This window comes from Musca domestica, unplaced genomic scaffold (genome assembly GCF_030504385.1).
Source record: "Musca domestica strain aabys unplaced genomic scaffold, Musca_domestica.polishedcontigs.V.1.1 61, whole genome shotgun sequence".
Classification (NCBI taxonomy): domain Eukaryota; kingdom Metazoa; phylum Arthropoda; class Insecta; order Diptera; family Muscidae; genus Musca; species Musca domestica.
In genome coordinates, this window is record NW_026712367.1 from 4,177,877 (window position 1) to 4,202,342 (window position 24,466).

Sequence of the window (24,466 nt, forward strand, 5' to 3'; positions counted from 1 at the left end):
GAATTAAAACTTCCCATGACTTGAGGCCCAACAAAACGTTAGTTTTTTTTTTTTGGAAAATAAAAATAATTCCCATCAAATATTTCGCCCTGCAGAAAAGTAAAAGTTTCTTTGTGGAAAACTACATAATTATCCGTCATTTTATCTTAATAATTTTTTGTTAAAAATATTTAATAAATCTTAATGTAATTTAATAGGCTTTTAAAAAACCATTAACTTTTTTGCCAAAGAAAAAACTGAATCTGAATAAAGATTAAGCAAAGGCAACGGTTAACCAAGTCTGCTAAAATTCCAATCAAGCCAAAAAAATTTTTTTGGCCCATAGCAAATTTGATTGGTTACTGATCGACTGACTTCTGTTATGGCTTAGATTTTTCTTTGTCTTCTGGTATGTTTTGTATTCCTCTCTTTCTTCTTTCGTATGCAAAATCAATAGAAACGATTAAAATCGAGTTGAAAACAATTAATCAAAATAATAAAAGCAAATATCGAAAAAATAAAGGTTCATTTCTCATATCGAGGGGGAAGCAAAAAAACAATAAAACAAATGGTTTTGCTGGTTTTGGATAACACTACAAAAAAATAAGAAATATTTTATTCCACGCAGCGATAAGGTCAAATAATTAATCTTGTATGGCTAAAAAGGTTAAATATGCGATTTTTTTTTTGGGAAACGAAGGTATTTTTGATATTGGTTGATTTCTCCTTTAGAACTAAATTTTTGAAGGATGGTGTCAATGAAAAAAATATTCTTCAGGAAATTTCGCCATAAGTCACGGAATATCAAAAACCCTTGGGAAGGATATATATCCCAGAAATGTGGGTAGCAAATTGGAAATGAAAACGCAATTTCTGAGAAAGAAACAATAATATTTCTTAAAGTTGCTGTTTACAATAAGAGGCTGATTTCTTCTTTAGAAATAAATTTTTGGAGGTTCTTGTCAATGGTGAAAATATTCTTCAGAAAATTCCACCATAAGTCCTAGAATATCAAAAATCCGGGGAAAGGATATATATCCTAGAAATATGCGTAGCATGTTGGGAATGAAAAAGGAATTTCTGGGAAAGAAGCGAAAACATTTCTAAAAATTTGATGTTTGCAATAAGAGACCGTTTTCGCCCTCAAAACTTAATATTTGAAGGTTACTGTTACTGGAAAAAATGATCTAGGGGAAATTTTACTATAGGCCCCAGAACATCGGAAAGCAGGGGGAAGGATATCTATCCTAGTATGCTGGGAAGGATAAAGCAAATTCTGGGAAAGGAGCGATCATATTTCTGAAAATTGCTGTTTGCAATAAGAGGTCGATTTCTCCTTCAAAATCTCATTTTTGATGGTTGGTGTCAATGGGAAAAATGTTCTACAAGAGATTGTACCATAAGTCTCGGAACAAATCAAAACCGTGGGATTGATATATTTCCCAGAAATACGAGTAGTAAGTGGAGAATATAAAAGCAAATATGTTGAGAAACGAAGGTATTTTTTTAAATGACTCTTTTTAACTGAATGCCAATGTCTCCTTCCAAACACAATTTTTAGAGCATATTGTCAAGGAATGAAATATTCCTCAGGAAATTTCACTATAAGTCCAAGAATATCAAAAATCGGTGGAAAGGATATATATTTTAGAAATATGGGCAGCAAGTTGGGAATGAAAAAGTAAAAAAAATACATTTTTAAAAAAGGTTGACAATAGGAGCCCCAATTTCTCCTTCAAAACTTAATTTTTGATGGACGGTGTCAATGGGAAAAATATTCTATAGGAAATTCTACCATAAGTACCGGAAGGCAGCAAAAGGGTGGTAATGATATATTTCCTGGAAATACGAGTAGCAAGTTGAAAATGGAAAAGCAAATATTTTTTAAATGACTATTTTTAACTAAAGGTCAATATCTCCTTCCAAACTAAATTTTTGGGGATTGTTCTCAATGAAAAAAATGTTCTACAGGAAATTTCACTAAGGGTCCCAGAACACCAGAAAACTATGAAAGTGATGTATAGTCTAGAAATGAAGTCAGTAAGTCGAGATTAAAAATAAAATGTTATGAGAAACGAAGGTATTTGTGAACTTGATTTTTTCAACTGGAGGCTAATTTCTACATCTAAACCCGATGTGTAGTGGTTGGTGTCAATGGAAAAAATATTCTTAAGTAAATTTCACTACGAGTTCTGGAACACAAGAAACAAGTGGGAATGATATATAGCCTTGAAATGTGTGCAGCAAATTGGGAAGGAAAAAATTAATTTGTAAACTTTTTAAGAAAATAAGGTATTTTTTGAATATATTCCTTTTGCAATTGGAGGTCGATTTCTTCTTCAAAACGTACTTTTTGGAGGTTGATGCCAATGGAAGAAATATTCTACAGAAAATTTCACTATGAGGCCAGGAAAACCAGAAATCGGTAGGAATGATATATAGCCGAGAAATGTCGATAGAAAATCGAGAAATAAAAAGCATTTTTATTTATTTATTTTTTTTTGAGAAATGAAGAGGAGCCATTTTCTTCTTCAAAATGTAAGGGGTGTCAAAGGAAAAAATATTCCTTATTAAATTTTACTATAGGTCTCCGAAAACGATAATTCATTAAAGAGTATATAAGCCCTTCATATATCAATAACAAAGTAGGTATATCATGAGAAACAACTAGGTTTTTGGAATATGGCAGTCTTTTCTTAAGTGGAGTGTTGGTGGGTTAGGTAATAATTCTAGAGTCATGGTCTTAAAGGAAAAATTATTCCTCACCGATTTTTTTATGGGTCTTAAAAGACAGTGAATCGCTTAACATGCTTTATCTTCTTTAAAATTAATAACAAAGTAGATATTTAACGAAAAGAAAAAAAAAACAGTTTTCTTTGGATTTGGTAGTTATTTTTTGAACTGGGGTAGAGGCGGGGTAAGTTTTCATTTTAGGGGCGGGGTGTCAAAGGAAAAATTAATCCTTATTAAATTTCACTAGGGGTTTCCAAAGACTATAATTTATTAAATAATATATAAGTGCTTCAAATATCAATAACAAAGGACGGGTGACATGAGAAAAAAAAGTTGTTCTTTGAATATGACAGTCTTTTCTAAAGTGGTGTGTTGGAGGGTCAGGTATTAATTCTAGAGCCATGATGGTAAAGGAAAACATGTTCCTCATCGAATTTCATTAGGGGTGTTAAAAGACAATGAATCGCTAAATATGTTTTATCTCTCTTAAAAATTAATAACAAGTAGATATTTAACGAGAAAAAACGTATTTCTTTGGATTTGGTACCGATTTTTTGAAGTAGGGTTGAGGCGGGGTAGGTTTTCATTATAGGGTCGGGGTGTTAAAGGAAAAATTAATCATTGTCAAATTTCACTATGGGTCTCCACCGACAAAAATTTCTTAAATAATATATAAGTCCTTCAAAAAGCAGTAACAAAGTACGGGCTATGTGAGAGAAAAAAAAAAAACATTTTCTCCGAATTTGGCAGTCTTTTCTAAACTGGGGTTGTCGTCGGTTGGGTAATAGTTCTACAGCAATGGTGTTTAAGGAAAAAATGTTCCTTATCGAATTTCATTAGGGGTCTCTGAATCAAAGGAATATATTAATGCATTGCATATACCAAAAAATTTGAGGGCAAATTGAAATTTACTGGCTCATTTCTCTTCCTATTGTATTATTCTTTTTTAATTAATTATTTTTTTTTTGATTCTTTGCTTAAAATTTCCTTATCACAAATTGATATTCTAAAGACGTATGACATTTTCACTTTCTATTTTTTTTTCGTTGTTATTCTTTCTTTACTTTCTTCTTCTTCTTCTACAAATTGTGCGATAAGCAAGCTATTGCAACTTTTACTTTTTATGGCAGATGTGGCCAACGATCAAATAAGAAAAAATGTTTTCAATATTTAAAAAAAAACCACAAGACCCAATGCAAATATCGTTCTTAATCAAATGTGTGTTGCGAAGGTGGGCAGAGGAGGCGGAGGAGAGGGGATGAGGGGTTTTAGTAGCTCATATGACTTTCTTTTGAATTGCCAATGAAAAACAAGACATTTGCATTCCTTTCTCTTTCAAATGTGAATCCACAGCAGCAGCAGAACTTAAGCTATTCAATTCTCAAAGCAAAACAACAAATCAATAAAAACAACAACAAAAAACTAATCCAAAACGATTATCTATGGATGACGACGACTGGTGAGTGAGTGGTCATTGGCGATGATGTTGTGCCGGAATAGCTGGCTGGCTGGCTAATAAAAATATTTGTGCCACTTCGAATGATTCAAAAAATCGGCCATTATCGCTCGCTACAAATGCAGAATTTTTAATTACCCACCAATGTTTTTGCACTCTTTTGCAGAGCAACAACCCAAAAAAAAACTGAAAGGTGTTTTTTTTTCAATGTGGACAAAAAATAACGTTTTTTTTATTGCAAAATAAACGCTTGTTGAAATGCGTTTTATTTTGAAGAATTTATTTTTTTTTGGAATACTTGGAAGTTAATTCAGTTAAGGGGTTTTTGTACCAATTTAAAATGCTATACCAGCAAATATTGATAAATGTGAGAGCGTCGTAGCCAAACAGCCATTCAGCCAACCAGCACCACAAGCCAGAAAATGACAGCCATCATCATCATCAGCAAAATGTCGCAGCTATATGTGACAGGAATTTGCAAATGCCATCAATAATGGAAAAAATTGGGTATTCTCCCCCACCCCTGCCCCCTCAGAGCACCATAAAAGCATAGCAAAAGAAGCAACAGTTGAAGAATAAAAGCTGATCAATAAAAAAAAGGAACGTTGAGTTGAGTTCAGTTCAGTTCGTCTCAAACCAATGGAGAGATATTTTATGAAACGTGCCAAAAAAGGAAATTCCAATGAACGCAAAAAATTTGGATCATACCTAGTTAGGTTTATTTTCGAATATTTTTTTATTTTTGAGGAATATGTGTTGCCCTGCCTGCCCTCTCTCTCTCTTTTGTTCCTGGTCCCAATTGAATGCCACGAATTTCAATTACCTTTAATAAAAGAAAAAAATGGCAAAACAAAAAAAAAAAAAAAATGTTACCACAATTCAAGTCAGGCCATTATTGTTGTACTGGCGTTTTGACACCTCCAACAAAAGCAGGCTATCGCCCAGTTTTGATCTTTAGGTTTTTGTTTTTTTTTTTTGCAATACCTCAAGCCTTTGCTGTACATTGCAGGAAAAAAGTATAAATGCTGTTTCTCTGGGTAAGAGGGGGGGGGGGGGGAAGGGGTAGACACTGCATTTTACTCATCGTGTGTGGTGTTAGCTGGATGGCTGACTGGACTGATTACTCATCTTTGAAGTTTTACTGGCTTCCCAGCAGAGTCTTGACTTATTCACACGTTGAGAAGTCTACCTTCCATAAAATAAAAAAAAAAAATAAAACATTCTCTTGTTATTTTTGCCTTGAGGCAATGAGGAAGAAATAAAAAAGGTCAAATATTTTTATTCAGAATTAAGGGAGACTTCGTAAGAAGTAAAATTTCATTCATATATTATTTTCATTGATATCAGGTCTTCGAAAATTATATGCCCAGAAAAAATCTACCTGAAAGCCAAAAACTCAAGAAAAAACTGAAAAATATTATTTCTTAACAACATATTTAAAGTGTGACCTATATTTGAAGGATATATATTATCCCTATCGAATTTTTGTGGTCAAAGACTTATAGTGAAATTCGATGAGGAATAATTTTTTCATTGACATTGCCTCTCTAAAACTAAGTCCAAAGGGTCTAAACACGTCATCAATAACAATAGGAAAAAATTAAAATTTACGGAAAAAAATATTTTCTTTGCAATGGACCCATATTTTGACCGATATTTGAAGGATACAACTTGTCTCTATTGCTTTCTTGTGGTCAGAGACCCTAGGTACAATTCGTTGAAGAATATTTTCTTCATTGACATTATCTCCCTAAAACAAAGTCCAACGGGTCAAATTACATCATCAAAAAATTAAAAAAAATATATATATACGAAAAAATTTAATTTCTTTGCAATAGACCCAAATTTCGACCCATATTTTAGGGATACCTCTTGCTCTTATTGATTTTTTGTGGTCAGAGACCCCAGATAGAATTTGATGAGGATTATTTTTTCTATTGGTATTATCTCTCTACAACAAAGTCCAACGGGTCAAATTACATCATCAAGCTAATTTAAAAAAAAAAAAAAAACTAAATAAACGAAAAAATTTAATTTCTTTGCAATAGACCCACATTTCGATCCATATTTTAGGGATACCTCTTGCTCTTATCGATTTTTTGTGGTCGAAGACCCATAATAAAATTTGATGTAAAATATTTTTTTCATTGACATTATATCCCTAAAACTAAGTCCAAAGGGTCTAATTACGTCATCAATAAAAATTAAATAAATAAATAAACGACAAAATTTTAATTTCTTTGCAATAGACCCAAATTATGGCCCATATTTGAGGGATATCTGATGCTCTTATTAATTTATTGTGATCGGAGACCCCTAGTAGAATTTGATTTAGAATAATTTTTTCATTTACAGTACATCTCTAAAACCAAGTCCAAAGGGTCTAATTACGTCATCAATAAAAATACATAAATCTAAATAAACGAACAATTTTAATTTCTTTGCAACAGACCCAAATTATGACCCATATTTGATGGATAAAACTTTTTCCTATCTATTTTTTGTGGTCGAAGACCTATAACAAAATTTGATGAAAATTATTTCTTCCATTTATGATACCTCTCTAAAATTATATCCAGTGGGTTTAAATACGTCGTCAATAAAAATGCAATAAATCTAAATAAACGAACAAATTTAATTTCTTTGCAATAGACCCCAATTTGAATCGATATTTTAAGGATAAATTTTGCTCCTATCGATTTTTTGTGGTCAGAGACCCTAGGCAGAATTTGATGAAGATTATTTTTTTCATTGGTATTATAAAGTGAGTCCAATAGGTCTAATTACGTCATCAACAAAAATAAAAAATCTCAATAAACGAAAAATTTTATTTTCCTTGCAATAGGCCCAAATTTTGAATCGATATTTAAAGGATACATCTTTTCCCTATCGACTTATTGTGGTCAGGGACCCATAGTAGAATTTGATTTAGAATATTTTTTCCATTTACAGTACCTCTCTAAAACCAAGTCCAATTGGTCTAAATGCGTCATCAATAAGAATAAAATAAATCTAAATAAACGAACAATTTTATTTTCTTTGTAACAGACCCAAATTACGACCCATATTTGAGGGATACATATTGTTTCAATCGATTTCTTGTGGTCGAAGACCCATAGCAGAATTTGATAAAGATTATTTTTTCCATTGGTATCATGTCTCTAAAAGTGAGTCCAATGGGTCTAAATAAGTCATCAACAAAAATATAATAAATATAAATAAACGAAAAATGTTATTATTTTTTTTTTGCAAATTTGGGTATATTTGAAACGATATTTGAAGGATAAATTTTGTCCCTATCGATTTTTTGTGGTTAGAAACTCATAGTAGAATTTGATGCTGAATATTTTTTTCATTTATAGTACCTCTCTAAAGCTTAGTCCAATGGGTCTAAATAAGTCATCAACAAAAATAGTAAAAATCTAAATAAACGAAAAATTTTAATTTATTTGCAATAGACCCAAATTTTAATCGACATTTGAAGGATACAACTTGTCCGTATCGATTTCTTGTGGTCAGAGACCCTAGGCAGAATTCGATGAAAATTATATTTTCCTTTGGTATTATCTCTCTAAAAGCGTGTCCAAAGGGACAAATTGTGTCATCAATAAAAAATATAAAAAAAAAATCCAAATAAACAAAATTTTCAATTTTTTCACAATATACCCAAAATCTAGCCCATATTTCTGTGAGATATATTGCCCCTATTTTATTTTTGTGGTTAGAGACTCGAATTGGAATTCGATGCAGGATAGTTTTTTCATTGGCACTATTGTCTTAAAACTTAGTCCAAAGGTGCAAATAAGTCAAAATTAAAAAAAAAATTAAATTAACGGAGAAAACTATTATTTCTTAATAATATATCCAAAGTATAACACATATTTGGAGACTTTATATTCTCCCAATAAGTTTCTTGTGGTTGGAGACATAAAGTGGAATTTGATTTAGACTCTTTTTTTCATTGACACCATCTTCCTAAAACCAAGTCTTGTGGTCAAATGAGTAGCGATTTCAAAAGACTGCGAAAGGAACGTAAAAATTAATTTATTTTAAATACGTCCAAAATATTTGCAGTTATTTCTAGGGTTTATAATAACTCTTCTGACTTTTCATGTTCTTAGACCCCTAATGAAATTCGACGTAGAATATTATTTCCATTGACACCACCTATCTAAAATCAAGTCTTAGAGGTCAAACGAGCACCAACTCCAAAAGACTTCAAAAGAAAGCGAAAAAATTTGTAATTTTTAATTTCACATTTTCTTTGACAATTTTTTAGAACTTTAAGTGATTTCTATTAATTTAAAATGTTTGAAGACCCATAGTAAAATTCGATGGAGAACATTTTTTCCTTTGACAATATCTCGCTAAAATGACTGCCTGAGTTCCAAAAGTGGACCAACTCCATAAAAATCTCTAGTCTTAATAAAATAGTCTTTTCTTTTTGGAATCCTTAAGTTTTTACTGATTTTTCATGGCTTTATATTCTATATATCGATTTTATGTGTTTGAGGACTTTTTGTAGAATTTTGTGGAGATTCTTTCTTCCATTGACACCATGGATACCGGATGAAGTTTTCCGCCTCATTTTGCAGGTTATATGAAAGTTACTCAAATTTACCTCAGTTTTTTTGCTCTGTGTTTGTATGTATGTGTACATTGTGAAATAGTGTTGTTATTGCAATTTCCATCATTTTCATTTTTTCCTATCCGCCTCATCACCTCTCTCTTCTAATTCTGTTGAAGTTTTCTAAGGACTTTTTCACAAATGGGAAGCAAATCCAAAAAATTGCCGAATTATTAAAAAATATATTTTATTTTTGAATTTCCAATTTGTTAGCGATTTTTCAGGGCTTTATATTCTATATACTGATTTATGTTGTTAAGGGACCCTTCGTACAATTTTGTGGAGATTTTTTCTTCCATTGACACCATGCTTATCAGATAAAGTTTTCCCCCTCATTTTGCAGGTTATTTGAAAGTTACACAAATTTACCTCTGTTTATTGTTCTGTGTTTGTATGTATGTGTATATTGCGAAATTGTGTTGTTATTGTAATTTCCATAATTTTCAATTTTTCCTACACTCCTCATCACACCTCTCTTTTAATTTTGTTGAAGTTTTCTCAGGATTTTTTCTCAAATGAGAAGCAAATCCAAAAAATCGCCGAATTATTAAAAAAAAAAAATTATTTTCTTAATTCCCAAGTTGTTACCGATTTTTCAAGGCTATATATTCTGTATACCGAGTTATGGTGTTAGGAGGCTCTTAGTAAAATTTTGTGGAGATTCTTTCTTCCATTGACATCATGGGCATTCGATAAGATGTTACCTGCCTTCTGTGCAGTTTTTTGGAAGCTATATGAATTTACTTTAAATTTGTATTCCCTATTTTTGTGCCTATGTATGTGTGTGATTTTGTGTTGTTTTTGCAATTTCCATAATTTTCATTTTTTCTTACCCCCCTCCTCTCTCATTTTTTTCGATTTGTCTGAAATTTCCAATAAAACTTTCCTCACTTTTAATTATGAAATCTTAATTTCCCATTTGCAAAACTGTAAACATTTTCCACGCAACCAGGCTATAAACAAAACAGTTTATCTTTTTCATACACCTCTTTTCCGGCCTCAGACAGACCAGAAGAAGATGTAGAAAAAATCAACCAACAAAAACAAACATTAGGTAATCATTATTATTTCTGGTGATTCCTTTTCCTTAAGTGTTGTGGAGGGGCTGCTTAAAATGTAAATTTTTTGTAATTTTTTTAACAACTTTTTTTTTGGTATTTTAGTTTTTTTTTTTTGGATAGCAGTTATTATGTATTCTTTGCCTTCCAATGTTACGGCTGAGTAACAACAATGTTGCACATACGTGGTTGACCACTTAAAGTTGTACAAATTTTTTTTTGAAAATGATGACGATGATGGGGACGAGACAATGACTGTCGATGTTGATTTTAAATTCAAGACACAGCCATCATCATCATCGCCATCATCCACATCCCCCCAAAATTGAGCAGCAGAACCAGGCCTGATTTGATGGAGTAGCTACCGGTTACAGACGAAATCGAAATAAATATAGACACCAGCTCCGCCACCACAACAATCTCATTTCAGAAAACAAAGCAAAATCCAACAATCACATTCCTGGTGCCTGTAACTTCTGCTGGGTCTTCTCCACATTTAAAAAAAAAAAAAAAAAAAGAAAACAAAAACAAAAAAATTGACCACAAAACGAAAACGTTTGTTCAGAAGTGTTAATAGTGAAAATTTTGTAGATCTGCCTCCTTTGGTTCGACGACTCAGTTCATCATCACCAGGCAGCAAAACAATGCGATTTTTTCAGTTTTGCCATTGCCTCCAACACCACCACCAGCAACTATCTTCTTCTGGGCCGACTGGCTCCTCTGTTTCATTTCGAATTCTTTTTTTTTTTGCTGATTTTTTTTTTGTCTTTCATTGAAATGCATTCTCAGATTGAGTTTCTTGAACAACGAAAAACAAAAAAACAACGAAACTAAACACTTGTATTTCCAATGCTTTATGATGTGTTTTTCGTTTCGCTGGCTGACTGACTGACTGGCTGACTCGTTGGGGCTGTTAGTTTCGTTCTTATATTTTATTTCTTAATTTTTTCTGTTTTATTCGTATTTTGTTTAGTCTGAGAATTTTGAATGAATTTTTTCCAACCTCCATGTATAGAGTGTGGTGGGTTTTGGTTTTCACTTTGCATTGTGAGTTAATAAGTTCTTCACATATGTCTGTCGGTCCCTACGTCCGTCTGTCTGTCTTCACGTGTATAAACAAAACGTTCACATTCCTGAGAATCTGCACAAGCAGCAGCAGCAGCAGTTCCACGAGTTCAGCTTCAGAAATTCATGCGAATGAACTGAACAACATAGACCAGGGACGCCTGCAACCACCCCCTCTACTCCTCACTCTCCACCCCTTCCCCCCTATGGCCGTGCCACAACTCCAACTAAAAATTCTACACCAACTCATTGCCATCTATACCATAGATGACTTGGCGAACGTAATGTTTTACATATGGAGTTTTATGTTTTGCTCTTCTTTTCCGGACAGAGGCCGGAACAAAGAAAAACAATAATGTGATCTTTTGGCTTCTGTCGTGAAACAAAAACAACAGCAAACAACGACAACAACAAGAACAGCAAAATAAAATGGATTGTCTAAAAATTTCCACGAGAAAAATGTAAATTTAGACCTTGTCCATATGGAGTCCTTGAAAATAGTTCACGATCTTGATTAATCATGATATTGAGAATTTTTATTTTTTGAGGAGGAGAGGGTCTACCGGTAAGAAAAGTAGTTTAATATAAAGAAGCACACTAAGTCCTGGATTCGGAACAAAAATTTTGAATTTTTTTCAAAGAACCTAAATTCTACTAATTCAAATAAAAAAATAAATAAATAAAGGGATTTACAAAACAGATAACGATTTTTTCTATTTGAGGACCCCTAGTAGAATTTAGCGGAGAATATTTTTCCTATTGACACTAAACCTCTAATATCATAGCTTAAGCCAATTTCGGACAAATATTGGAATGGAGTACCAAAACTGTATTTTTAAACCTAGTCGCATAGGAGAGCTTAAAATTAGTTTCCCATCTTGATTAATCATGATATTGATAATTTTTATTTTTCGAGGGGGAGAAGGGTTAACAATAAGTTCAATTAATTCAAATAAAAAAACAATAAATAAAAAAAGTAACGGAATTTATAGCAAATATAGCGATATTTTCTATTTGAGGACCCCCGTAAAATTTTGTGGAGAATATTTTTTCCATTGATACCAAACCGCTAAAATCAAGTTTTATGCGAATTTCGGCCTCAAACTGGAATGAGTACAAAAGTTTACAAAAATCGTATTTTTTGACCTTATTCCTTTCTTAGCCCTTGAAAATAGTGCAGATCTTTGTTAATCATGATATTGAGAATTTTTATTTTTCGAGGGCTGAGAGAAGTTCCTATAAATGCAAACAATACTTTAATATAGAGTAGCCCATTAGGTCCCGGATACAGAACAACAACTTTGAAATTTTGTCAAAGGACCTAAATTTTATTTATTTAAATAAAAAACTAAAATAAATAAAAAAAATAATGGGACTTTTATCCCAGATAACGATTTTTTCTATTGCGGGACCCCTGGTAAAATCTAGCGGAGAAAATTTTTTCCATTGACACCAAACCCCTAAAATCAAGGCTTAAGCGAATTTCGGGCTCATAGTGGAATAGGCTATAAAAGTCTACCAAAATCGTATTTTTAGACAGTGTCCCTTTGGAGAGCTTAAAAACAGAGTTCGATCTTGGTTAATCATGATATTAAGAATATTGGTTTTTCGAGGGGGATTCGGGCTTTTAATACGTATAATAGTTAAATATTAAAAATCACAATAGGAACTGAATGTAGATCAAAAATATTTGAAATTATTTTGGGGTCATCTATCTTTTCCTAGGAAATATATTGAAAATAATAAAAATAACGGGAAATAACGGGATATTTATCAACTATAGCAAAAAAGTTTGTTCAGAGACCCCAGGTACAATTTAGCGGAGAACATTTGTTCGATTGATACCAAACCGCTAAAATGAAGTTTTGAGGCAATTTTGGGCTCGTATTGAAATAGGGTACAAATGTCTCCAAAAATCGTATTTTTAGACCTTGCTCCATTGAAGAGCTTGAAAATAGTGCACGATCTTGAATTAACATAACATTAATAATTTTAATTTTTGGAGGAGGATTCGGGCTTTTAATACGTATAGTAGTTTAACATTAAAAACCCCATAAGAAACTGCATGTAGATCGAAGATATTTTAATTTTTTAGGGTCATCTATGTTTTTTCAGTAAACATATAGAAAGGAATAAAAAAGACAGGAGATAACGGGGTATGTATCACCTATGGCAAATATTTTTGTTCAGAGACCCCTAGTAAAATTTAGCGGAGAACATTATTTCCATTGAGGCCAATCTTCTAAAATCAAATTTTGAGGCAATTTTGGGCTCATATTGGAATGAGGTACAAAATTCGACCAAAATCGTTTTTTCATACCTTGTCCATTTGGAGTGCTTGAAAACATATCAGGATTTTGATTTGACATTTTATTAGGAATTTTTATTTTTAAAGGAGGAGAGGGGCCATCAACTGGAACCATATTTCAATAAATTTAAATCGGGATTAAAATTAAAATCTTGAAATTTTTTCAAAGAATCTTTTTTCCATTAAATACTCAAAATACTATTATTAACTTCAAAATGACGGGATATATATCACATATAGCAAAAATTTCTATTCCGGGACACCTAGTAGAATTTAGTGCAGAATATTTTTTCCATTGACACTAACTCTCTAATAGGAAGTTTTAAGGGAATTTTGGACTCAAATTTGAAAAAAATTCTACAAATTCTTTCTTTTTGAGCTTTTTGAGCTTGGCCTTGAAACTAGCTCACAACGCGCTCTATTATGATATTAAGAATTTTTATTTTTTTTATAATTTTTAATATATAATTTTTATCTTTACCAATACGAACCACATTTGAATACAAATAAGTCTCTAGGACCTGAATTAACACCAACAATTTTGAAGTCATCTTAAATAACCCTATGATTTCTTAATTAAAATACAGACAAAAACTTAAATTATTACAAAATAACGGTATATGTAGCACAGATAGCGATATCCTCCGTTTCGGGACCTCCAGTGAAATTTAGTGTAGATTATTTTTTCCATTAATCCCAAACTTCTAAAATGAAGTTTTGAGGGAATTTTGGCCACAGTTTGAAAGAAATTACAAAAATTGATAAAAATCATTTTTAAAAAAATATCTAAATTGCTTTAATTTTTTGTGGGTTATGCATGATAAATACCGATTTCTTTTGCTCCGAGACCCCAACTAGAATTGAATGGAGCTCAATTTTTCCATTTGGAGCAATTCCATAAAATTATGTCTAGTGGGAGTAATCGGCGCCCAATTAAAAAAAAAATTGCAAAACTGGCAAAACCCATTTTTGTCGTTTTATATATACAAATTCTCAGTGCGATTTTCACGTCATATGTCATTTCTATCGGTTTCTGTTGTTCGGGGACCTCTAGTGAAAATTGATGACGACTATTTTTTCCCTTGACATGAACTATCTATAATAAAGCTGTGTGGCACTTTTAAGCAAAGAGACGAGGAAGGTTTAAATTTTGCCAATTTTTTTAAATATCCATTAGTAAATCCGATATTTTCTGTGGATATATCATATATACCGATTTCAAGTTCAATGACCCATAGTGAAATTCGATGATGAATATCGTTTTCATTAGCATCAACAATCTAAAATGAAGTTATAAGGGACTTAAAGGCACAAAATGGGAAAAGGTTAAAATTTTGCCAAATTTTTGAATACCCATCATAAACCTAGAGATTTCTGTTTGTTGGAAACTTTAAGCAAAATTCGATGGAGAATATTTTCCCCTTGACATGAACTCTCTAAATTGAAGCTATAACGTATTTTTGTACGCAAATTGAAGAAAAGCTAAAAATGAGAAAAAATACGCTCCTTTTAAATATGCAATTTAAAAATCGATATTTTCAGTGCAAACTATCGAATATATCGATTTTGTTTCTTCGGAGATCCATTGTTAAATTTGATGAGGAACATCTTTTTCATTGGCCGCAAGACTCTAAAATGAAGTTGTAATGGACTTTAAGGCCCAATTTCGAGGAAGATTCAAAATAAGCCAAAATTTTTATTATCCAATTTCAAAACCAATATTTTTAGTATATATGTAATATGTACCGATTTCTTTTGTTTTGATGCTTATAGTAAAATTTGATAAGGAATATTTTTTCCTTCGATATGAACACTCTAAAATTAAGCTAAAAGGGACTTTTGGGGCACTAGCTGAAGAAAAGCTAAATATTTGCATAAAAACTGCTCTTTTTAGTATGCAATTTCAAAATCGATATTTTCAGTGCTTACTATATATTATATCGATTTCATTTCTTCAGGAACACATAGTTAAATTTCATGGGGAACATCTTTTTCATTGGCACCAAGACTCTAAAATGAAGTTATAAGTGACTTTAAGACGCAAATTCGAGAAAGGTTAAAAATTGATCAATTTTTTTATTATCCAATTTCAAAACCGATATTTTCAGTATATATAATATATATACCGATTTCTTTTGTTTTGAAGCTTATAGCAAAATTTGAGGAAGAATAGTTTTCCCCTTGACATGATCTCTCTAAACTGAAGTTTTAGGGGACTTTTACGGCACATATTGAAGAAAGGCTTATAATGAGGAAAATACGTGCCTTTTCTCAAATCAATTTCAAAACCGATATTTTCACTGCATACTATCGAATATATCGATTTTATTTCTTTTGGCACTCATACTTAAATTTGATGAGGACCATTTGTTTCATTGGCCACAAGACTCTAAAATGAAGTTATAAGGGTCTTTAAGGCCCGATTTCGAGAAAGGTTCAAAATTAGCCAACATTTTCATTATCCAATTTCCAAACCGATATTTTCAGTATATATACTATATATACCGATTTCTTTGGTTTTGAAACTCATAGTAACATTTGAGGAAGAATAGTTTTCCCCTTGACATGATCTCTCTAAACTGAAGTTTTAGGGGACTTTTACGGCACATATTGAAGAAAGGCTTATAATGAGGAAAATACGTGCCTTTTCTCAAATCAATTTCAAAACCGATATTTTCACTGCATACTATCGAATATATCGATTTTATTTCTTTTGGCACTCATACTTAAATTTGATGAGGACCATTTGTTTCATTGGCACCAAGACTCTAAAATGAGGTTGCAATGGACTTTAAGGCCCGATTTCGAGAAAGGTTCAAAATTAGCCAACATTTTCATTATCCAATTTCCAAACCGATATTTTCAGTATATATACTATATATACCGATTTCTTTGGTTTTGAAACTCATAGTAAAATTTGATATAGAAAATTTTTCTCCTTGACACGAATCCTCTAAACTGAAGTTTTGAGGGACTTTTGGGTATAAATTGAAGAAATGCTACAAATTGGCGAAAAGAATTCGTCTTTTCAATATGCAATTTCAAAACCGATATTTTCAGTGCATACTATCGATTATATCGATTTTATTTCTTTAGAGACCCATAGTAAAATTTTCCATAGAATATTTTTTCTTCTGAGACAAACTTTCTAAAATCAAGGGTTCTGCAAGAAATGGCCTGATTTTGAAATATCTTTCCAAAAAAATTGCCTGAAATTTGTAACCATTTTTCTTCATCAATTATGCCTTTGTTAATTTTCAATATTTCTCTAAGATTTCATTTTTCACCTTTTTTGTCAACAGCATTTCAAAAACGCCAACCTTCACAATCTAGACAGCTCATCGTTTGATAGCAGAATTTCTCTTTTCTAATTTTTTTTTCTTCTTAATTTCTAATTGATTTCTTATTGGCTTTCTTTGGCTCGTTAGCCTCGCTTATCTTTTTAATATTTATTAAAAAAAAATAAAATAGCAACAACAACACCCAATCAAAATAACTAAAATTAATTGAATATTTATGACTTTACCTTTTGATTTAAATATTTGCAAAAATTAATCCACATCAAGGTAAGCAGGAGCAGATAGCGCAAAAAAGATCGTTAACACAATTAGCTGGACCGTTGCGGTAAATAAATCAGAAAAAAATTTCACTTTTCTTTTTTTTTTTTTGTTTTTTTCAATTTTGAAAATTAATTTTTATTTTGTTTGCGGTAATTTTGCACAGCGTTGAGAAATTTAAGCCGGCCAACAAAAGAAATTGGTCTTATAAACAATTTATATTTTTGCAAACAATAATTTTGTTAACTGTCACTTTTTGTCCAAGCTGATTAATTTGTGGCTGGTGCTGTGGCTGCGGCTTTGTTTGGGGTGCCGAAGTGAATGTGTCGGTGGGGGTCTGTTGAACTTTGCTTTCGTTGGTTTTGTGCAAAAATTTTATTTTCAAAAACTTTGCATAATTTTTTTTGTTTGTTTTGTTTTATTTAATTTTTGGTATTGTTTAACGAAGACGATGTAACATTTAACTGTATTTATTATTATGTATAACTTTTTTGTTGTTGTTATTTTGCTTTGTGCAATTTTTGGCCAAAATGGTGGTTAAACTGTTTTATGGCTTTAACCACAAAAACATTTGTTTATTTTTTTAAATATAAATTTGGCTTGGCGAATTTTTAAAAAAATTACAAAAATGGTTTAGAGAACTTTTTTAATAAAATTTTATTTTCAAGTCCCCATTTACAAGAAGTTCATTTTTTTCCACTTCTTTTCTTTCGAAATTTCAAAACTTTTTTTCACATCATTCAAAACGCTTTGGCGTTCCCACACAACCTCACAGCGCGATCACTAAACTAAGACTGAATTGTGGTGGATGGATGGAATGGTTGGTTGGTTGGTTTGGTTGGCTGCTCGCATTGATCAATACCAGTCTGTGTCGTGTGCGAATGGTTGACTGCCTGGCTTGGCAGAGTGAGTGACGGACAGACAGCCAGCAGGCATGATGATGTTTGGGTTGTTTGTACGAAATAAGTGCGATTTCGATACAGGTTTTTGTTGTGGTCGTCGATTTGATTGTTTTGCCTTAAACGATATGGAATTGGAGTAATTGGCCAAATGTGGCTCTCACTCTCTCTCCTGCTCTCTTGGCTTGCTAACTCTATTTTGTTATGATTTTCTCACATTTTGTTCAAAGGAGAGCCTGAGAAACAGAAAGAGAGAGAGAGTTTCTCTGAGAGCGGAACACTGTGGCAAATTTGTGAAACATGTCGTGTAATTAAAATGGGAAGTAGTTTCCTTAATGAATAACAAGTAATGAAATTTTTTACACAAATGTGTTTTTATTTCAACTTGGGGATATTTGGATGATATCAGCAACCAGGCATTTGGCAGGGCAACCACAGAAACAGCTGCGTGGTGTGTGAATGCGTGGGGTATCATCGAATGGAGAAAGGTTCAATGTTGGTAAAATTTTTAACTATTCGATTTTAAAACCGAAATTTTAGAGGTATATATCAATTGAAGAGATTTCCTTTGTTTGGGGACCCACAGTGAAATTTAGTGGGGAATATTTTTGCTCTTAACATGAAACCTCTAAAATAGCATTCAATGGGAGTTTTAGGCAAAGAGTGGAGGAAGGCTCAAATTGAGTACATTTTTTACTAACCGGTTTCAAAACCGATATTTTCGTGGTATATATCAAATTTAACGATTTCTTTTGTTTAGGGACCCACAGTGAAATTTAGTGGAGAATATTTTTGCTCTTTACATGAAATCTCTAAAATAGCGTTGAAAGGGACTTTTAGGCAAAGAGTGGAGAAAGGCTCAATTTGAGTAAAATTTTTACTAACCGATTTTATAACCGGTATTTTTGTGGCATACATCAATTATACCGATTTAATTTCTTTGAGAACCCCTAGCAAATTTTGATGGAGAATATTTTTTGTCTTTACAAGAACCCTATAAAATAAAGATTTAATGAACTTTTAGACACGAATTTGAGAAAGGTATAAAACTTAACCATCCGATTTCAAAACCGATTTTTTCGTGGTATATATCAACTATACCGATTTCTCCAGCTTGAAAACCCTAAGCCAAAATCCATGGAGAATATTTTTGCTCTTTACAAGAACCCTAAAAAATAAAGATTTAACGGACTTTTAGACACGAATTTGAGAAAGGTATAATTCTAGACAAATTTTTAACTATTCGATTAAAGAACCTATAATTACGTGGTATATATCAACAATACCGATTTATATTGCTTGGGGACCCCAAACCAAATTCGATTGAGAATATTTTTTCTCTTTACATGAACCATCAAAAATTAAGCCTTAACATACCTCTTGGCACAAGTTAACACACATTGAAGAAAAGCTAAAAATTAGCATAAAACTGTTCTTTTTAATATGCAATTTTCAAATCGATATTTTCAGTGCATACTATCGAATATATCGATTTTATTTTTTCAGGGACCCATAGTCAAATTTCCCATAGAACATGTTTTTCTTTGGCACCAACACCATGAAACCAAGTGTTCTGCAAAAAATAACCACATTATTAAAGGTCTTGGCAAAAAATTGCAATTTCGAGGCAAAATTAGAAATAAGTTTCCGATGCTCTTCAAATTTCAAACGTGACAAAATGATTAATAATACAAGATCTGTTGGGAAGATAGCATATGTAGGTTGACTCTTTCGGGTACCTCCCCCACAAAGAGGTTAAAATTTTAAACAACCAAAACGATATTAAAACCTGAGTTAAGCATCTGATTACTTTCAAACTTGGTACATCCCAATATTTCCACAAACACAAGATCTGTTGTTAAGATGGTAGATATCGACCCACTCATTCGGGTACTTTCCCCACAAAAGGTCACAATTTTCAATATTTGTATCTCTCATAATTTGCAAAACAAGCTAGCGATTCTCTTCGAACTTGGTATATCTAAATATTTCTCATAACCAGAAATATGATCGGAATATGGAACCTTCCCCATAAATCAAAGTAAAATCTTACCATAATTTCAGATTTTAAATAAAAATTACCTGAAACGAAAAAAGAAGGAGACAAGTAATTAATAATGATTCAAAATCGACATTCATATTTTTATGATATACTTATATATATTTAAAAATATTAACAAGTAAAGAAGCAGCTAAGTTCAAACTATTTGGAAGGAACTTAAAAAATCTAAAAAAGTTTGTTGAAATATAAAAATTTAAAAATTCCGAATATCAGCTTTAAAGTTCTTAGAGATATTTTCTCTCTACCAGAACCATTGCAAAACAATGTAATCAGAGAGCAAAAAGAAATCGGAAGAACATAAAAGTGCGGCTTTCTGCCCGGCCATGCCCCAGAGACATCTAATTTAAATAGTAAATCTTTAAATCAGGGCGAGGCAAGAGTAATTTTTTCACTCCATCACTCAATATCATTTATAACTAATGTAATCAGAGAAATGGTCGAGAGAAGGGAAGATGGGGAAGGGGGGGAAATGGGAAGATGAGGGGGGAAGATGGGAAAAGGGAGAAAAGGGGGAAAGAGGGGAAGTGATCGTATACAAAAAAATACGCAAAGAATGGAAATGCAACAGTCGTATGACAAAATCTAAAAGAGTGCTTGGCAAGAGTAGAATCTGCTAGATTTCGAATAAATTTTGTTCCCACTCAAAAAACGAGTAAAAACATGTTCACTCATAGTCGAACGACATTGAGAATTTGAGTTTGCTCAATTTTTTCCACTCCTGCTCGAATTTGAGTGAGTTTCACTCTTTGTTCAAATTCGAGCGGGGGTTTTGGGGTCTGCTTTAAACCATCCCATTGTCCTCAAATCAAAATTATATTTAATAATAAGAATAGTAGGCCTCAAAGGCCTCATAGGATACATTATTTAAAAAATGCCTAATTTTGAAATTGATGACCTCAAAGGGTTCCTTTTGGAAATAGAGGCCTTCTGTCGAAATAAAAGGCTTTCGAGTCCTCCTATTGAAAGAGAAATTAGAAGAACATATTTACTCGTATTCGAGCGACACCGAAATACCATACCCACCACTTTCCTGCTATGAGTCGTTTTTGCCAACTTATTATAACATTTTAGGCCTCATATTGAAATAGGATACCATATTGGAATAAAAGGTGTCCTTTTGAAATGGAAGACCTTAAAGGAATTCCTTTTGGAAACAGATGGCCTTAGAGGACTCCTTTTAAAATGAAAGACTTTCGAGTCCGAGCGATATCGAAAAATTGAGTTTGCTCCATTTTTTGTGCCCTCAGAAGCACTCCCTCTCAAATTCAAGTGAGTTTCACTCTTTATTCAAATTTGAGTGAACTTTTTCGGAGGTCCCCTAAAACCATCCCATTTTTCTCAAATCAAAAGTATTTTTTTTTTTTTGAGTTCCATGGAAAAAAGTGCTATGAACATTTAAAAACCTCCCCATCGAGATAGTAGAAATCGAGGGCTTCAAAATTTTTCTTCAAATCAAAATTGTAATTTTCCTTAATTTCCATTCCCACTTCTTTGTAGTGGAAACATTTTTAGGGCTATCTATGGACATGAAACTCCCTCCCGCCCATGGAGATAGAAGACATTGGGGGAGATAGAGGGCTTTAAAATTGACTTTAAGAAAATTGATATTTCCCTCTATTTCCATTCCCACCTCTTTGCAGTAGAAACATTTTCAGGTCTATCTTTAGACATGAAACTCCCTCCCGCCCATGGAGATAGAAGACATTGGAGGCTTTAAAATTTTTCCTCAAATCAAAATTGCATATTTTCCCAAATGTTCATTCCCACCTAATTGCAGAGGAAATATTTTCAGGTCTCTCTACCACCTCTTTGTATTGAAAACATCTTTGGAACTATTTATAGACAAAAAACTCCTGCTTATGGAGACAGGAGACAACTAAGGCCTTAAAATTGTTCTCCAAATCAAAATTATAAATTTCGCTCTAATTTTCATTCCCAGCTCTTTTAATTGGCTACATTTTCAAGGCTATCTATAGACATAGAACTCCTGCCCATGGAGATAGAAGACATCAATGACTTTAATATATTTCCCCAAATTTCCATACCCACCTCTCCGTATTGGTTTGGGCCAATTGGTTTTAATTCCATAACGTTCCACCCCTCCACTAGTTGTTACAAGAAAATTAAGTAATTATCAGTCAATATTGTGTTGCACGGAAGTCCACACGAACAGTTTATATGGCCATAAGGCGCTGCATGTTCCATTCCACCACGTTCCCATAAACAATAGGTATGTATGCTTGAGCGGCGGCATAATAGGCTTCATAATCAATATGATCTTCATTATGAACGTTTATCGCCAGCGCTGGATAGTTTTTTTTTTGTTCTGGCTGGAAAGACAGACATCTTTCCGAAAGGGTCTCATCGCTTTTGTCATTTTTATTTCAATTTTATCGTCTTGACGATTGTTGTTGTTGTTCGATTTTTTTTTTGTAATTTTTTTTCTTGCTTTGACTTTGAAGTACCTACCACCAATAAACGTTTGTTTACATTCTCTGTTAACCAGATGTAAACACCTATGTGGTGTGTGTTGTTATTGTTGTTGTAGTATCAGCACACCTCAGGTTTCCCCTTTTTGCCGCAAGAGCGAAATGCATTTTTTCTTTTTTTTTTTAGTGAATGACAATAAGAAATTGTTGTCATTGTTGTTTTTGTTGTTGGTGTCATATGTTTACATTTGCTTTTTTTCTTGTAGCTGACAGAAAACCCTAGGCCTCAACTCATACCCATCCGCCAGCCAGTCAGATAGCTGGCCATCTCTTGACGTTGTTGTTGCTGTTGTTCGTGGCTGACTTATTATGCTTCACAAAGCCTAGTGAGGGCCATTAATCTAAAAATATGGCTAAAATATGGGAACTGTTGTGGGAATTTTTCCCTAAAGGTAAGGCAATAACTCGGGCTCACACGTTGGCTGACTGGCTGGTTGGTTGGTGTGACGAAAAAAAAAAACATTCAAACCAGACTGATCGCTCGCTCGCTTCATGTGTGTCGTTGCTGTTGTTGTTGTCTGTCATTGTTGACAATTTTTATCATTTTTATGAGGTGTTTTTTTACGATTATCGTTAGGAAATTATGTTAATTAATATGCATATGCAGTGAATTAAAAAAAAAAAAAAACGGAATATTATACTGAATTGTCACACACACACCCTTCACACGCACATGACGATGATTACACACAATATTTATGTGGAAAAAAAGGTGAAATAAAAATAATTATCATTTGATATTAAAATGATATTTAAGCAGAAATCGTTATGGGCCTCTTAATTAGATGAGCGAGCGAGGGAGCGAGCGGGTGAGAAAAAAGTCGAAAATTAAGTGATATATGCGGCGAACCGTTATAAACGATTAGATTTGATTAATAATTGATTATTTTGATGAATTTCATTGACGTCGTTTCTTTGGCTTTATTAATGAGGTGTTAAATAGTTGGCGAATATTTTTTTTTTGGCTTCTTTGACTTTTGTGGATAACAAAAGGTCATTAGCAAATGAGTGCCAATGAAGAATGCCAAATAAGGTACAATGAACTTTATTAGAAAATCAGAAAAAAATAACAATAATAAATAAATAAAAAATAATATAAAAAATACAAAAAAAAAAACAAATAAAAAAATTGTAAAAGGAAAAAATAAAAAAAATTGAAAAAATAAAAAAATGTTAGAAATTTAGGTACAATAAACTTTATTAGAAAATCAAAAAATAACAACAATAAATAAATAAAAAAAATAATATAAAAAATACAAAAAAAAAATAATATAAAAAAATACAAAAAAAAAAAAAAAAACATAAAAAATTATGAAAGGAAAAAATAAAATAAAAAATTGAAAAAAATAAAAAACACGCTAGAAATTTAGGTACAATGATTTTTTTTAGAAAATCAAAAAAAAAAAAAAAAATAAAATTATATAAAAAAATACAAAAAAAAAAAAAACAAATAAAAAAATTATAAAAGGACAAAATAAAAAAATTGAGAAAAATCTGAAAATATGTAAGAAATTTAGGTATAATGAACTTTATTAGAAAATCAAAAATAAAATTAAATAAGATAAATAATATAAAACAAAAGGTCATTAGCAAACGAGTGCCAATGAAGAATGCCAAATAAGGTACAATGAACTTTATTAGAAAATCAAAAAAAAAAAGAAAATAATAAATAAATAACAATAATATATAAATGCTAAAATAGTAATATAAAAAATACAAAAAAAAAAAAAACAAATAAAAAATGTATAAAAGGAAAAAATGAAAAAATAAAAAAAATAATAGAAATTTAGGAACAATAAACTTTATTATAAAATAAAAAAACAAAAAAAATTGCAATAATAAATAAATAAAAAAATAATATAAAAAATACAAAAAAAAAAATTAAAAAAATACAAAAAAAAAAAAACAAATAAAAAATTATGAAAGGAAAAAATAAAATAAAAAATTGAAAAAAATAAAAAACACGCTAGAAATTTAGGTACAATGATTTTTTTAGAAAATCAAAAAAAAAAAAAAATAAATAAAATTATATAAAAAAATACAAAAAAAAAAAAAAACAAATAAAAAAATTATAAAAGGACAAAATAAAAAAATTGAGAAAAATCTGAAAATATGTAAGAAATTTAGGTATAATGAACTTTATTAGAAAATCAAAAATAAAATTAAATAAGATAAATAATATAAAACAAAAGGTCATTAGCAAACGAGTGCCAATGAAGAATGCCAAATAAGG

At 31.6% G+C, this 24,466-nt stretch overlaps 1 protein-coding gene across 4 annotated transcripts in view; it reads right to left on the reverse strand.

Moving 5' to 3' along the window:
• The window catches only part of LOC101890223 (pro-interleukin-16), a 354,063-nt gene that overhangs the window by 31,903 nt on the left and 297,694 nt on the right, over positions 1-24,466 (reverse strand). Inside the window, exon 1 of one of the 4 annotated variants that reach the window (XM_059129498.1) lies at positions 16,753-17,391. The exons of the other annotated variants lie outside the window; for them this stretch is intronic. The gene's annotated coding sequence lies outside the window, so the exon portion shown is untranslated. Of the gene's footprint in view, positions 1-16,752; positions 17,392-24,466 lie in introns of those variants that run through there. 4 annotated transcript variants of the gene reach the window in all.